The sequence below is a fragment of the Crocuta crocuta genome, unplaced genomic scaffold (genome assembly GCF_008692635.1).
Source record: "Crocuta crocuta isolate KB4526 unplaced genomic scaffold, BGI_CrCroc_1.0 scaffold770, whole genome shotgun sequence".
Lineage (NCBI taxonomy): Eukaryota > Metazoa > Chordata > Mammalia > Carnivora > Hyaenidae > Crocuta > Crocuta crocuta.
The window spans coordinates 388,273-406,337 of NW_027527430.1; the positions used below are offsets into that span (position 1 = coordinate 388,273).

General features: G+C 35.5%; 1 protein-coding gene and 1 pseudogene across 3 annotated transcripts in view; one reads left to right on the forward strand and one right to left on the reverse strand.

The window, feature by feature from the left end:
• The window catches only part of EDIL3 (EGF like and discoidin domains 3), a 408,087-nt gene that overhangs the window by 333,751 nt on the left and 56,271 nt on the right, over positions 1 to 18,065 (reverse strand). The gene's annotated exons all lie outside the window — the stretch shown is intronic.
• LOC144227541 (U2 spliceosomal RNA) lies at positions 9,331 to 9,510 on the forward strand (annotated as a pseudogene).

Here is an 18,065-nt window from a genome sequence, read left to right on the forward strand (position 1 = left end):
TTACATTCCAGAATGGATAGGATGTGAATGCATATGATCTGCTAACCACCTGGACTCAAGGCACTTAAGTTTTTATTTGTCTATAGGTCAATCCTTACTAACCAATAAATCTGGAACATTCTGTGTATCATAACATATTGGAAATTGTATGTTAATATGTGTGTATATATACATATGTGTGTATGTGTGTATATGTGTGTATGTATATATTTATATCATATACACATATTAGAAATTGTATGTTAATATGTGTATGTTTACATGTGTGTGTTTGTGTGTATATATACATATACACACACACATTTTTAAAATCTACCCTTTTAGTCTGAATTTATCAACATTTTCCATGTAATATGGGATCAAAACAACAAAAATTAATTTTCTTACGGTTTTATAGGTTAGAAGTTTGACCTAGTTATCACTGGATTAAAATCAAGGTGTCAGCAGGATTGCATTCCTTTCTGGATGCTAAAGGGAAGAATCTGTTTTGGATGCCTTTTCCGGTTTCTATACACTGTCTGCAGTTTTTGGCCTATGGCCCCTTTCTCCTGCTTCAAAGTCAGCAGCACTGCACCTATCTGATCATTCTTCGCATTTACATCTTCCTCTCTTCTCAACTCAACTACAAAAGGTGTTCTGATTTTAAGAGCCAATGTGATTAGGTTGGGACCACTCGCATAGTCCAAGATGGGCTCCTCATCACAATGTACTTAACCTGAATAACATCTGCAAAGTGCCAAGGAAACATATTCACAGGTCCAATGAATTAAGAAAGAGGTTGACATCCTAGGGAGGCCATTATTCTGCCTACTGTACCCACTATTACTGATGCAATCTTATCAGTAAAAACTCTTAGCAGTGGATATATTGTATGATCTAAGCAAATTATTTTATTTCCTGAGTTGAGTGTCTGTAATATATAGTTAACTATGATTTTAAAGAAAACAAAATGTATATCCTAGTAGCGCTGACAGAAATCCATCCTTAAGAAATATTTGTTAATTAAGAATAAATGTAAATAATAACTTAATTCCATAATGTATCCATTTATAAGGCAAATTTATGTGTTACCTCAAACAAAACTACATTCTCAGGTAAATTGTTGTATCTCCATTCAAAGACAGGAAACAGGGAAAGGTTATGCAACATACTTATAATCATACAATTACTAGACAACATTATTTCTGTGCCATCAAGAAGTGATAGAACCCAGACTAGAATTAGAATCCAGGTATGCTGACTGGAAGCCAATCATACATGCTTACAGGCACATGTGTGATTATGTGCACAGATACATACACACACACACACCTCATGAAACATTTTAGAAATTTTACGGAATCATATGGAATCAGAAGAAAAAGTCAAATGCAAACTCATGAAGTAAAATGAATCCAACAGCATGAACTATAAAAGGTAGTTATTATGACAGGACAAATTTTAGACTTGCCAATCTCAAAATAAGCCTGTTAAATCAAGTCATAAGCAATAGAGTGTACCCTTATTCTTGTAAGACTTAGTATTTGCTTGCTACAGTGAGCCAAATACAGAAATAGAATGGTCTGATTCTTGCCTGCTAAAATATGTCAGACTCTATACTGTCACATAAATCACAATTATCATTACTTTAACAAAATCCTGTCATATTTGTAGTAAAAACTGAAACTATGATTGTAAATCATCAAGTTCTGGGTCCCTGGGACTTACAGCTTTGTGAAGCAATCAAATTTAAAAACTCAAGAAGACCAAACTCTTCCTCTTATGATGATCTTTGCTGATCCTTTCAAGGAATGTCTCCGTAATTCTTTCGTATTGTTTGGTCCAAAGCAGATAAAGAAGATATGAAGATGAAAAAGAAACAGGAATTCTAAGTATTTCCTCATCTGGGGTCCTGATGTGTGTTTTTTCTGTGTGATCTTTTCCCTCCTGACTAGAGACTCCATAGTTTCCAACATATTATCAAAGTATTGTAAGACACAGAAAGTTAAGATGGCTTGAAATAGTTTCAGAGGCCAACATTAAAATAATTTTTTAATTGGTGCAAATATTTTCTCCACAAAGGGTATGGGCTATGTAGAGAATTATCTGTGTAATGTCTATTTCTAAAATTTGCCTTTAAGTGCAATTATAAGTTTGATTTGTAGCTTCCTGAGAGATTTAGTGTTAATCATAGAGCCTTCCTTCTATTATCAGTTCCATTTTAATGTTTTACTGTTTTTTATGCAGTTTACATTAGCACATTAATAACTGCACATGATTTTTAGGAATACTTGAAATCTCAAGTACTTTATTTTAAAAGGATAGCTGTGTCCTGTAGAACATCCAGTATGGATTTATTTTCTTCATTTCTCAGAAATGTCCGTGAAATGTCATTTTCCAAAGTCTTCCCTGTGTTATCTATCTTCATTACATGTCTTCTATTTTAGGCAATATCATCTCACCTGCTAGTGAATTTGAGCCCATGGGGACAATAGTAAAAACTAGTTCAATCAAAGTAGAAGCTAGACAATCCCCAACGTTTATGGAGAATATTGACATGGCTACCAGAAACTCAATGAGCAACATTTATTTTTACTCAGGGTAAAACTTTTTATTCAATTCCTCCTGTGTGTGTTGCACTGTGCTTTCATGATGCTTGCAATATAGGTAAGGAGCTTCTAAGTAACCCACCTCAGAGATAGGTGATTTCTCCTCTACAGAAAATTCCTCCACCTACACTTGCCATATCTGTCAGACCTTTATTCCCGCAGCCAACACCTCTAGCACCTTTCATTATTCTTTTATCATGAATTTTCTCTTTAGAGCTTTCATTTGTGCCCAGGTTTTTCCTATCTTAAAAATGAAGTATTTTACTTATGCCTCATAGCTCTTCCAGTTTCTCTCTCAATATCTTCAAAACAGAGATTTCTATAGGCTCCACTTCGATGCCTCATCTCAGGTCCTTGGAGTGGAGCAAAACCATTTAATCATCCGTTAATCTACCACAGCCAATAAATAGGCTAACCCTCATTCTACAGTGACCTCCATCATAGCTTCTTGTATAAGCCACAGTGTTTCTAAGAGCAAGGGAAAAATACTGATACTTTTCCTCAAAGCAATTCTGTGATCAAATCATGAAGATCTCTGTCAGGACGGTGTGGACTGCTTGGCAGTTGTGCAGGACACAGCCCACCAGATGGTGTGTGTAAGTATGTGAATGGTGCGAGGTGCAGCTCTCTAACTTAGTGGCCCCAGTCTCCTCGTCTTCTGTCTATGTTAGGTAAATTCGCCCTCCGTCTTTCATGGGTCCTTCTAGGACTGGTCTGTGTTAGGAAAGCTATGTCTCTCCCTCAGGAGCCACGGAATCCTGTTCCTTTACAAACAACTGAATAACAAAACATGTCATCTAGCACCCATCTCTGAATGATTGTCTATACCCTTTGCAGCATCAGGGTGAACTTGTGCTCTGTCCAAGTTTTCATATTTCATTTTCTTTCTGGTACCTATCCTTGGTTTTCTTTATTAACTATTTGGCCAGAATCCTGCCCAGATCTGTTTCTTTTCATTAAGTATGATATCTAAAGAATGGCTGCAGTATATGTGGAATGACCTTTTGCCATTTCTGTACTGGCCTCACAAATACCGCATCCCACTTGCCCATGAAACAGCAAGAGAACTACATAACTGAGAACCACCTTCAAGCTGAATATATACCTCATCCTAACCTTGCTGTCTGAACCAGCCTCATAGCCACTCCCAAATGTGGTGATCTCAACTTTTGAAGTACCCCAGACTTCTCTGTTCTCTCCTTTTTCTGACTTGCTAGTCTACCAACATTCACTACATGCATGGACTAGGGGCTACTTAACTCTCCTCAATTAATTTAGTGATTAACATCCATGTGGGTACATAAGAAATAGTCAATAATTATTTTTTGCATTATATTGAATAGATTTTATTTCTAATGTTAACAGTTAAATAGCTATAGTTCAATTTTTAATAGGTATAGTTAAGCTATTTTTAATGATTACTATTAATTTTTTACAGCATAGAAAAGTATATAACAATTTTAAGTTTCCTCTTCTACCCTTCCAATACTTATCCAACTTCCCTGAAGCAACTACTTGAACAAATGTGTGTATGTGTGTGTGTGTCTTTGGGATAAAGTGGAGCATGCCATATATAGTGTTTGCAACTAGCTTTTCCACTCAACTTCTATCATGGGCATCTTTTCAAGGTATCCCAAATAAACCTATCACTTTATTTTTAGTGGGTGCAGAATAATGAATTCAATGGTTTTGGGGAAATCATAATTTACTTAAATAACCTGTGATTCTAAATGTTAAAAAAAAAAAACAAAACTCTAGTATAATAGTAAACATAAAGATACACAAAAGTAGATGGTCCGGTAAAAAATATATTTTTTCTTAATATTTTCACCCTTAATATTTTCACCATTGAGTACCAGGGATGTTTTCTAGGTAAAGCTGAATTGGCTATAGAATATCTGCCTTTAACATAATGCAAGGAGCTTGACTACATTTTTTGGTACATGTCAGCGGACTGACAAGAATGTCAAACTTAGGCTCTTCAGCTCAAAGTCACCTAGGGTGCACCAAAATTGTGTTAGTTGGAGTATGGAGCTTTCTCAATGTGTTAGAGAACATCTGAGGCATTTCTGTCATTTAACTGACATGCACGACAGACCACAAATGCTAAACGCCAGCTTGCATTTTGTAGTTTTGAACAGGCAGCCTCTATTCCACTCTTCTTGCTTTAGTGAGGTTGACACAAGAACGCTGTAGGAAAAAAAATTGTTATATGCCCTAAATTAGAATTTGAAGCCAAGCTTTACAACATATTATAAAGATCAATTAAGTGTGCAAGGTGAAATTATGTTTTGAATAGTAGATTGAGATTCTGATGAACGATATATATTGTTTTGGGATAAGCCTCATTGAAATCCATTAATTAGTTTTACATGTTTATGACTAACCCTTTGAAAAGTCATTTCAACATAAACAAATCCAAGCACTCAAAAAACAACTAACGGATACTAGCCAAGAAATCCTAGGGATGACGAATATGATCACATATTAATATACAAAAATAGAGGCTTCACTTTGGGGTGACATACTTTAGAAATGTATCAGAAGCAAGGATCTCTCTCATTAAAATAATAAAAATAGTCCCCATCAATAGAATTCCAGAGATGGAAAGATATGTAGGGGTGTGTGTGTGTGTGTGTGTGTGTGTGTGTGTGTGTGTGTGTTAATGTAACTTTAATGTGACTAAAAATAAGCTTAAAGCTCTTAGGAGGGCAAAACACTCCATTAAATACTGGCTTGGAACATTCTGAATAAGCTAACAAAATTAAACAATAATCAGTATTTAAGAAGGTGGGAAAAAGTAAACAAAAATAAAATAAATCTAGAATTAACAAATCTAGGGCTTAAGTAGTAGTTAAATAATCCTGACTTCAACATTCTTTAAGAATAGAAAAGGTACATTTAAATGCTATTAACATTTTTTTTTAATTCCAGTGATTTCCCCATGGGTACATATGTGAACAATTATATTAACTACCTCTTCCTTCTCATGTGGTAAAACTATTTCTTTGGAGCACCTTGCAACTATTTTCTATGTCTACCTTCTACATAATTTGTTCTACAAAATAAAGCTCTCACCAGTTGGTGTGTAATCACTCCCAAAGGCTCATATTAGTTCTGTAGCCCTTCATCCCAGCAGCCTTTTTAGATATAGGCTGTAATCTACTAGCTAAATGAAGTACAGCCCACTCTAAAGTTCACAACAGAGTTTGATCTGATACTATGTTCTACAACTTCAAGCTGTGAGTTCTACAACTCATTCATTAAAAAATAACTTCTAGATATACTGTGTACATGTTTGCTTTACTTTTGTCTATGTCCCCCACGTTCTTCCACCTGTGAATTTGAACACATTTCTCTCCTGATTAAGGAATAGAATTTCCTTCTCACATGTAATGATGGCTGTTGCCATTTTTTTTTTAAGATACAGACAGAGAGTGTGTGGGCAGGGGAAATGGACAGAGGAAGAGAGAGAGAATCTCAAGCAGGCACCACACTCAGGGCAGAGTCCAGTGCCAGGTTTGATCCCCCAACCCTGGGATTTTGATCTGAGCTGAAACCAAGAGTAAGAAGCTCAACCAACTGGGCCACCCAGGTGCCCCAGAAGGTTATTACATTTTCACTTACTACTTTTTTAGACAAAAGCATCAGAGCAAGTACAAGAAATTATCCTAGAAATAGTCACCTGGCACAAGTAAGCCCTTTTCTCTTTCACTGTTGGCAGAAAAGCGTTACAATCAACTGCTATGTAAAAAAGGTAATTGGCTTAGGTTGAGCACTTGCTTGAAATATTGGAGGAAGACCAATAACAACAACAACCAGCCTGATGCAGTTGGGATAGCATGCCCTTAACATCATCAAGTATGGTTAATATTAGAAATAGTACCATGTAAACTAATTTAAGTCTTACACTCATAACAGATTTCTAAAGTTAGAGCATACTTTATTGATAATACAATACTGGTATACATTATTATTATAAATAATAACAATTTTACTTTCATCTCTCACCTTCTATAAATGATTCTTCTTTGAGATCTAGAACATGGGAAATGTATACATTCTATTCAACAGTCAAATTACCTATAATTCTTTGACCAATACTGCTCAGATGGCACCAAAAAACTTAAAGCTTGGTGAGTATGTGACTCACAAATCATTAGCCCAGTGTTAAATACAAATCAATTCCTAGTGAAAACAATCCTTCTCAGGGCTTCTTTTTTAGTATTTTGTGGTGTCTAACTTTGTGGCAAAATGTGTAGGGCTGTAAAGCATGTTCTCTGAACCAGTCAACTCTTGAGAAGATTTCATCATTAGCAGTATCTTCTGCAGCCCTTTCAAGTCATAGTTTCCAAAGTGAGTTAGTGACTACATATGCACACAGACTCTAAGTCCTGGTGTCACTGCCAACCACCCATGTGACTTTAGGCAAACCATTTTTTCTCCCTGTGCCTTACTTTCCCTACTGGCAAAATGAAAGTAACAATTGTAATGGCTCTGAGGAACTTTATAAAAAATACATGAGATGATTCACGTAAAATGCTTTATACAATACTGGACACACAGGGAGTACTCCATAATAGGTAGCTGTTATTCATAGAGTCTTCCAGTAAGCATGGAAGTAAGTATCAGTCTCTTGTGTATTTTATACCAGAGACCCAAAAGACAAAATTAACAGATATACTATCTAGTAGGGAGGTACAATTAAGTAACAAAAAGAAATACAAGAACACATTTAAAAAAACCAAAAGACACAATGCCATTTCAAAGTGAGTGACAGGACAGAAGTAGAGTTAGTCAAAGAAGGTTCCATAGAAGAAGTGAATCCAATCTGTGAGTTAAATGATGTCTGCAGATTCTTAGAAAATTGGGAACAATGTTCTAGGAAGAGACACCAATAAGAAAAGTCACCGAAAAGAAAATTAAAACATGGTATGGGTAAGGTTGATGCTGAAGTCATTTGGATAAGGAAAAACAAATAGGTTCCCATGAAAACAGAAGGGCTATTTGTAAGAATGATTTTTAAGCTACAGTTATAAAAACGGTGTTTACACTAGCTTCTTCCATTTATACACATGAGCAATAAGAAAATCACTACAGGTTCTTGAAGAGGAAAATAACTTGTCAAAAATTATGTTTTAGAAAGGTTATGCCAGCGGCTGTAGGCTGCATGCTCTGGGTTGAGGAAACACTGGAAGCGCACAAGTGGCAGTTGAAGCTTTGAGAGCAAATAAACTCTCTCTGAGGGAGTTATTAGAGGGAAAAAAAGCAGAGGGTAAGGCCAAACTTGACGAAAGTCTACAATTAGCTAGAGCCTATACACGAGAGAGACAGAAAAAAACACAGGAAAAGAAATGAGAAGGTGCAGTATATAAAGAAGTTTAGTATCTAGTGGACAAGGCAGTGACAAGGTGGAGAAGAATATGAATTAGAGAAGGGGGAGGGGAAGAGACAAATGTGAATGTGAGAAGAGTGGCTAGGGAAGAAAGTGAAACCAGAAAGGCAGTTTGAGGCCAGAGCTTTGTAGGATTCTTGCATTTTCCCTTTACCCACTGGAGGACTTGAGACAACCATGCTTAGATCTATATTTTAGAACAAGAATTCTGGCCAAGGGTGCAAAGGAAATACTGGAAAGCAGAAGAATTCAAGGCCAGGAGACAATTTAAGGTCTCCTAGAATACTCAGTGTAAGAGAGGCAGCCGTAAGAGTGAAGGTAAGAGGAAATTAGGAGATAATGGAATGAAGAATCAGCATGATTTCATGGCCTTCTATCTTTATGGTCCTTATTACCAATAAATTATCTTGGGCACACAGAAGGAGAACTGCAAAGTACATTTTGGAAATGCTGAGTGTGAAAGTTCCCATGGGATGTCCAGTAGGCAGATGTGAACATGTATCTGGAATCAGGAAAAGAGCAATAGTAACTATTTGTATGTAGGACTGTAAAGCCGAGGGTGATCCACACATACGAATATTCCTATTGTTTTTGTGCGAGCTTCCCAAGTAATGTACCCTCCTGATCCTCTGCAGAGCAGCCTACACGAGTGACACCTTAAATGCAATTAGTTTTCATCTGATAGGTACATGACCTCTATTGTATTTTCAGTTCATTCAATTACATAGAGAAGAACTGCTACTACCTAGGCCACATATCAAAATAAATTTAATGCTCATTTGTGGCTAGCAAATTTTAGATATATTTTTTAAAAATGATAAAAAGTAAATTTAGGATTCAGCTTTTATGAAACAGAAATATTTTATATTCTATAAGGACAGGATTCACAATATTAGATGCAAGACTAAAAACATATCTTTAAAACAACACCATCTGGATAAAGAGATCAATCTATTGGTCTAATATATGTTTGGTAGTGATTTTAAAAAATCAAACTGACACTTCTTTTTCCAGTAGTATATCATATTTTTCAGATAAAGATTCCTCAGGAGATGGACTGCAACCTTTTGATTTTGTAAGTGGGCAAAATTTGATCATCAAGCATCCAGATGCTTCATTTGGACCCATAAGAATAAGTTAACAATCATTTATGCAGCCTGTGTGATTCGTACGGGGACATACAAAAGGAGATATTATATTCACATTTTTGTGAAGTATATTTCATGATTTATATAAAGATATAGGATTTAATATAACATGTTTACATTTCCTTTCATGACCAGTAATACATATTATCAAGAAGACAATTTTACCTTAGCTCAGACTCAGATCATAATATGTTGAGAGATCGCTTCTCAGCCTTTTGGCTAAGATCAAGTATAATATGTTGAGAGAAACATTTCCACGGAAAACAAATAACTGAATTCTGACACTGAGACCACATACTTTAAAATAATACTTGAAAAACATTCTCTTGACAAAGAGAATACCTGAACCTTAAAATCAATGCATTCGTTCAGAAAATACTTCTTAGCCCTGAGTAGCACTTACATAGTTAGTGCTGTATGGCATGCTACTGGTGATAGATGATGAAGTCATATTATAAAACCTTCACATGAATGGTGGTGAGTAATTTATACAAATAAGTACGAGAGAAAATAAATATACTTTTAAATGTGGGGGATTACATGAGGGCGATGTAAAAGTTTCAGGTTCTGCTGTCATTATGTAAAAAACATGTATTCTATGAATTCTTTACTCATTTTCATTATGTTCGGACAGTAATTTTCAATTATGTAACGAGTTCACAGAAAAAATAATAATTCTATTGCACTCTTGAAAACAGGCAAATGATGAAAAACACATTACTTTTATTAGCCCTAAGGTGACTTGACACAGCCATCCAGAATGTTCATTCTGAATCCTCTAAGGTCATTATTTTTCTTTATGCTTATATAATACTTGCTGTCATTTTAAATAAAAACTTCAAAAAAATAGATGCATACACACATACATGCATATGTATACGAAAGGTGCTTTGATGGAGTTATAACTTGTACATAGTCAGGTACACAAATCATGAGTTCACATAGGTATGCTCCCTTATCACCTCTCAGATAAAATTATGTTTTGAACAATCCAGCACACTCCCTTGCACTCTTACCCAGTCAACAGTAATCTCCAAAGGCAACCATTCCTTTGACCATCTTTATCATAGATTAGTTCTGCCTGCCCCTGCATCTCATATAAATGGAATGCATTCTTTCGAGTCTAGTTTCTTTCACACAACATTATATCTGTGAGATTTATCCAGATAGTTGCAGGAAGTAGTTCTTCTTCATTGCTATAGAGTATTCCTGGGATGAATAAACCAATTTATTTATCCTTTCTATTGTTGGTGGACATTTTATTTTCCAAGGTTTTTCTTTAATTCATAAATAATGCCTCTGTAAACATTATTTTGCAAGCCATGTATTTTGAATGCTTGTCCTTAGAGTATATTGAGTTAGTGAATATACATGAACTCATTAGCTTCAGTAGGATAACAAACTGCTTTTGGGAGGTGGTCCCAGTTTGCCCTCCTACCACTTAGTGTATTTTCTACTGAACATTTTAGCATTCTTGGTAGGATGGATCTTTTTTTAATTAGATTACATTTTTTGTCAGCTTTACAAAATAATCCATCAAAGAGCTCTTCTTTTAATTTGAGGTGCTTCTTTCCTCAACAAATAGATAATTTAAATTTAAATTATTTATATTATGGTATGTAAGATGAAAAGATGAAAATAATCATCGCATATAACATTGGAATATCTTGAATAAATATATTTTAAAAGAAAAATATAACTAAAAATGCTTTAATGTTTACTTTTGAGAGACAGGGAGACAGACAGAGAGAGAGAGAGAGAGAGAGAGAGAGAATATGAGTGGGGGAGGGGCAGAGAAAGGAGACAGAATCTGAAGCAGGCTCCAGGCTCTGAGCTGTCAGCACAGAGCTCAACGTGGGACTCAAATTCACAAACCATGAGATCATGACTTGAGTCGAAGTCAGACACTTGACCAACTGAGCCACCCAGATGCCCCAGAAAAATATAATTCTTTTAAAAATATTTACTTATGGGGCGCCTGGGTGGCTTAGTCGGTTAAGCATCCGACTTTCGCTTAGGTCATGATCTCGCAGTTCGTGGGTTCAAGCCCCGCGTTGGGCTCTGTGCTGACTGCCAGCTCAGAGCCTGGAGCCAATTTCAGAGTCTGTATCTCTCTCTCTCTCTCTGACCCTCCCCTGCTCACGCTGTCTCTCTCTTTCTCTCCTAGAAATAAATAAAAAATATTTTTTAAAAAAATATTTACTTATTTAAGAGAGAAATTTCATGTTGCATGAATGAGCAGGGGAAGGGAAGAGAGAGAGAGAGGATGAATCCCAAGCAAATTCCACACTGTCAGTGCAGAGCCTGAGGTGGGCTTGATCTCACAAACTATGAGATCATAACTTGAGTAGAAATCAAGAGTGAGACACTGAACATACTGAGCCACCCAGGAGCCCCAAGAAAAATTTGATTTTAACATGTTTCAGAGATGTTTTGAGTGGCATTCTGTTCTTGCCATAAAAAAATTATATGAATTATCTAAGAGTAACCATGTGGGTTCTTTGGTGGGGCCCACCATATTGAAAATGCATACATATATTTAAATCCATAACTAAAATTAAATAAAGGGAGATTAGAATTTGTGTCACTAAATGAAATATAGCAAACATCAAACAGCTATCTTGGCACTGATCAGGTTAAAAGATATACTGGAATTTAAATTCAAAGCGGCTACTTCAGTTCCACAAATATATGAAGGGAACAAATAATTTAAATCTTTCTATCATTATAGATGCACAGAGTTTGGTTTTAAGTAAAAGTTGTTTCTTTAACTTTTTATGAAGAATAGTGATTTAAAAATATTTCAGGACACAAAGAAAAGAAACCACTACTTTGCTATGAATACAGGCCACACACCACAAAATTAGGCTTATTTCTAAAGCGATGGGAAGGATCAAGCCTACGATTATGGAAAATTATAACTACCCTGTACTACTGATATTAGCCTTAGGCGAGTGAAGAGTACCAGAAAATGCTATCACAAAATATGGCTGTAGGAGTACAGGACAGGGGCGCCTGGGTGGCTTAGTCGGTTAAGCGTCCGACTTTCGCTTAGGTCATGATCTCGCGGTTCGTGGGTTCGAGCCCCGTGTTGGGCTCTGTGCTGACTGCCAGCCCAGAGCCTGGAGCCTGTTTCAGAGTCTGTGACTCCCTCTCTGTCTGACACACCCCTGCTCACGCTGTCTCTCTCTCTCTCCTAGAAATAAATAAAACATTTAAAAAAAGAAAAAAAGGAGTACAGGACATACCACTCCAAAATATGCCACTTTGGTATATCATTTTGAGCTGAAGACACCTGACAGAAAATACACGCAAAGGCTTTCTCTGAACCGCCCTTAATTGTCTAAAGACAGAGACTCCAAAAGGCACACAATTGCCATAAATCCGCTCCCTGGAAGTTTCATCAACCAGGGAGGATTGGGCCATCCATTCTCCTTAAGGGCCCATTCTTTCCTGAAAATCATTAACTCTTCCCTAAGAGGCCATATCCCACCTCCCCATCCCCTTTTCTCAATTAAGATGTAATTAAGCCTGAATTCTAAAGCTACCTGTTTGAGTTATTCTTTTTTTTTTTTTTTTTTTTTAATTCCTGTCCTTGACNTCTCTCATGTGTACATGGGTTATGTGTATTAGTATGTTTCTGTTTGTTTTTCTCCTATTAATCTGTCTTTTATTACAGGAGTCTAAGCTAAGAACTCAGGGAAAATTATTTTTCTCTCCCTACACTGTTTATTTAACTTTTGGATATTATTCTGTTTCCTTTTTTCGACAATGATTACAATATCTACCTAGAAGGATATTTTGAGCATTAAGTAGATGATGATTCCAAAGAGACAGGAAGGCTTCCTGGTACATTTCAGTGATTCTCAAATTACATATAAGTCTTTGGAAAGCTTTTAAAAAATTCCAATGTCCAGGCTACACCTCAGACCAATTAAATCAGAATCTCTGGGGTTAGGTCCTAGGTACCAGTATTTTTTAAGCTTCCAGAAGATTCCAAATTTGTGTAGAGAACACAGCACAGGTACCCCATTTTGTGTGACCTAGTAGTTGAGAAAGGGATAGAAGACCACAGGTTGGAACCAGAAAGGAGTCACCAGAGGGACAAAGCAATTTGAAATGCACAGATCAAGGGGAAGGGTAGGGCAGTGCCTGCAATGACACATTTCTACCATCATAACTGTGACTCGCTCTGCTAGGTCTTTACAGTATCAGAGATACCTGCTGTATCTTCATGCCCAATTTGCTTTACTCCTCTTCTTTTTTAATTTAGCGTTTGACTTTCCCATAATAAATGCATGCAGAGGAAAATCTATTTCAGACTATGGAGAATCTTTTATTAATACAGATGTATGGAAATATAAGCTAAAGGGTTTCTTAGATTTCATAAATTTCACCATGCTAAAATTATTAGGCCAATTTACCTTTGCAGGAAAGAACATCAATTTTTCTTCTACAACACTTTGAAGATAAAATGTCATCATTTAATCTTTTCCACTTTATCTCTCCTGTTCTATATAAGGTGAAATGTTTTAAATATATAAAATATTATTTTCCATAATGCTACAAATAAGACATTATAAAACATAACATTTTGAAAAGACTTCAAGATGACACATTTTAAAATTCACTCCTAGTTTAATAAACATGTATGCTTATTTAATTTTCTAAATGAATAAGCCTCGAGATCAAAGAAATCTCAAGAAAATTATTATGCTAACTCCATTATTTCAAGTAGTTCAAACAATTTCACTTAAAGCATAAGTAACTTTTGAATTTTATTTCTTTTATAGCAGTTGTAGAAACTGGATAATGAGGAGTGTGATGTGATGTTACTAAATGCTTTTCTGTTACAACTTTTTATTTTGTTGACTTTTATTTCAGATTTAACAAAATTTATGGCTATGACTACAAAGATAAGAGGTGAAATGCTCTATTTCAGTAAATTTGATCAACTAAAGTCAATGACCCAATTGAAAATACTCATGTTTCTCAATGACTGAAATGAATGCCTTGGACTCAACTCTACATTTTGCTGCTTAGTTTGTATATAAAATAAACTTGAAATTTCATATATAAGCTATCCCAAAACTCTTGTAATTATGAAAGTTTTATAATCATATCCATTTAGATCTGCTCCAATTCAGAAAAATCATGTAGCTCATTCAACTCTTAATTCTTCAGAGGAAGACACTGAGATTTAGATAACTTATGTCATACAAATTCGCTGAAGAGTTGAGATTAGTACTTAGGTCTCATAGTAATCAAATTCAGAGTTTTTCATTTGTTTATTTGGTTAAATCAAGGTATGCCTTTCATGCTAATTTTTTTTAAAAGAAGATAAAACACCTCACTGATTTTAGTATATCTATGTCAAGAAGCTTATTAAAGAAATTTAATGGAACTAAAACTTGTCAAAATAAGTGCCTATATATCATTTTCTTATCATTGAATCTCTTTTTAAATTCATTAAATAAAGTATACTGATTGAAAGAATTATTCTAAGATTTTTTTTTAATACTTTGCTATCTAAAAATACATGACTTAAAAATGTGGAGCAGCACCAATGGCATCACTACAAGATTGTCAGAAAGTTTGCCCATTCAAAATCTAATTGATAGGTGTCTGCATTTTTTAACGTTTATTTTTATTTATTTACTTTTAGAGAGAGAGTTTCTTCTTATTTCATGCTACCTCTTTTTCTCAAGTTGATTTATTTTGAGAGGAAAAACAGAGAGTACAAGTTGGGGGAGGAACAGAGAGACAGAGGGAGAGACAGAATCCCAAGCAGGCCCCACAATGTCATCACAGATCCCGATGTGGGGCTCGATCTCAGGAACCCCAAGACCATGACCTGAGTGGAAATCAAGAGTTGGATGCTTAACTGATTGAGCTACCCAGGCATTGCTAAGTATCTGCATTTTAACCAGAGCCCTGGGAACTTATATTTTTACTGAAGTTTGGAAAGTATGGCAGCCAGCTCTGGTCCCACCCAGGGAAAGGGACATAAAATACAATTTAGTCAAGAGGAGGACTTTCAAAGAACCAGAAATGGAAGCTGAGGCCTGCAGACTTTATGAAGATCTCACAGTTCATCTGAGGCTGAATCAGAAGTCTTTCGCTACCTTATCATCCTACAAATCCTATGCAATAAAAACTGCCTGGAAGCAACTCTAGCCCCCCTTCCTGATAGAAGCAGGGATAGCAATCTACACTTCAGCCTGCTACAAAGGTCCAAGCAGTCCCACACCAAACAAATGAGAAAAGAAAAAGGGAACATCCATCAAGGTTCCTTCCACACAGCAATGCCTATAGGAAGAAAGGTTCAGGCAGGATATACAAGTAACTATACCATTTCTTGTAAACACCAGCTTTGCTAACATTCTCCTGGAGAATCTTTATCAAAGGAATTCCCTTCCATTCTATTTCCCTGAGAATTTCTGACACAAATGATTTGAAGGTTACTAAATAATTTTCTGCAACTATTTAGACTTTTTTTTGTCTTTTTAGCATGTAAATATGGTATACAGATTTTATTTTTTTAATTTTTTAATGATTATTTTTGAGAGAGAGAGAAAGAGACAGAGTGTGAGTGGGGGAGGGGCAGAGAGAGAGGAAGACAGACTCTGAAGCAGGCTTCAGGCCCCGAGCTGTCAGCATAGAGCCTCATTGGGTTCTTGGGCTCGAACCCAAGAACCATGAGATCATGACCTGAGCCGAAGTTAGACACTTAACCAACTTAAGCCACCCAGGTGCCCCTGGTATACAGATTTTAAATGCATATGACAGATTATATTCATGAGATAAATTCATGTTTGGTTATGCTATATTGTCTTTTTCCCCCATATCGCTTTATTTTGCACTCAAAATTTGGTTAGAATTTTTGCATTTATTTTTGTGAGTGGGACTGTAATTTTTTCTTCCCCAACTATTCTCATCAGATCTGGACATCAAAACTACACACGCCTCATAAAATAAAATGAAATATTTTCTATTTCTCTTTTAGGATGGTTTCTCTAAAAGCTATGCATCAACCTTTAATTATTTTCAGCAGTTTCAGGACTTAGATTTGGCAAATGCATTTTTCTAGAAATGTTTTCATTTCATTTCTCCAATTATCTATTCTCTGTAGTATTTGCATTTATGTCCATGTCTCTCCTCCCAATATTGTTTATTAGGGTCTTGCCTCTTTTAACTTGATGAATCTTGAATGAGGTTTTAACAGTTATCTTAGGAGTTTCAAAGAACCAATTATTGACTTTTTGATCATCTTTTCTTATTTTATTCAACTGTGCTTTTATTGTCATTATCTTAATTCTAATTTGCTTTGATTTATGCTTTTTAACCTAACTTCTTAAATAGCTACTTAATTTTCACCTTTTTCTCCTTTATTAATTACTCTAATAGTTACACATTTCCTTCTAAGTCTTTCTTTAATGCATCCCTCAAGTGGGCATGTAATAATTTTAATACTCGTTTCAAAGCATTTCACAATTTGCACTGTTGCTTTTTTGACTCATGAGGGTTTTTTTTTAATGTGGTATTAAAAATTTCCAAACAGAGTTTTGTAGCTGTCTCATGTTATTATTATTTTTAAGCTGATTTATTCATTTTGAGAGAGACTGTGTGGTAGGGACACAGAGAGAGAAGGAGTGAGAATCTCAAGTAGGCTCTGCCCTGCCAGAGCAGAGCCCAATGCAGAGCCTGAACTCACAAACCATGAGATCATGACCTGAGCTGATATTAAGAGTCAGACACTTAACCAACTGAGCTACCCAGGTGCCCCATAACTATCTTATATTATGGACTTTTAGCTAAAGTTATGTTCAGAGAATAGAATCTCATAATACTTGTTCTCTGAAATATATAGAAACTTGCTTTATAACCTACTATCCTGACAATTTTGGATAAGGCTATGTGTATTCCAAAAAATTATACATACCCTGAATTTGTTGGTGGCAATGCTCTATGTGTTCTTAGATCAAGTTCATGTTGTACGTATTTGCTTTATACATACTCTTTATCTGCTTGGTCTATCTGGAATAGAAAGTTTAAAATCTACCTTGACAGTTGATTTGTCAATTTATCCTTGTTTAACTTTGGCTTTACATATTTTAAGTATTATTAGTTGATACAAGGTCAAAACTGTTATATGTTACCAGAAATTTAACATTATATTTGTAATAACCCTCTTAATCTCTAGTGATAACTGTTTCCTTTACATCTATTTTGTCTAGTTTAAAAATTGCTTCATTTTGGAATTCACCATTTATGTATTTTTCTCATTCTTTTACTTTCAACATTTTTGTATTCTTATATTTTGGATATGTCCCCTGTACAGAGTTTGCTTTATTATTTCCTTTGATAATCTTCATCTTTGAACTAAAGCATACACTCATATTAACTTAGATCACTGATATGTTGGGACTCCAGTCTACCACCTTACCTCGTGTTTTTAATTCATCCTACTTTTCTGAGGAGTATTTTTCTCTCTCTTTTACCCTGACCAATATTCTCCACACCTTCACTCTCAGTACAGTCTTTAGTGATTGCTTTAGTTTCATTGACTAGAAATCTGAAAATCCATATTTCACTCCATGTGTTAAGTTAACCAATACTTTGTCCTTTTCCAGATTAATACAGTGACCTTTAATCTTTATCTCTGATCATCAATCTCTAGACTTAATTGCAATCACATTCCAAGACTTTGTTTAAAACATGATTTTTTTTAAGTTTATTTACTTATTTTGAGAAAGAGAGAGAGAGAGAGTGAATGGGCAAGCATGTGAGGGAGGAGCAGAGAGAGAGGGAAGCTGTTTGGAAGCAAGCTCCATGTTGTCAGCTCAGAGCCCTAGGTAGGTTCCATCTCATGAACCATGAGATCATAACCTGAGTACAAATCAAGAATCAGATGCTTAACCAACTGAGCCACTG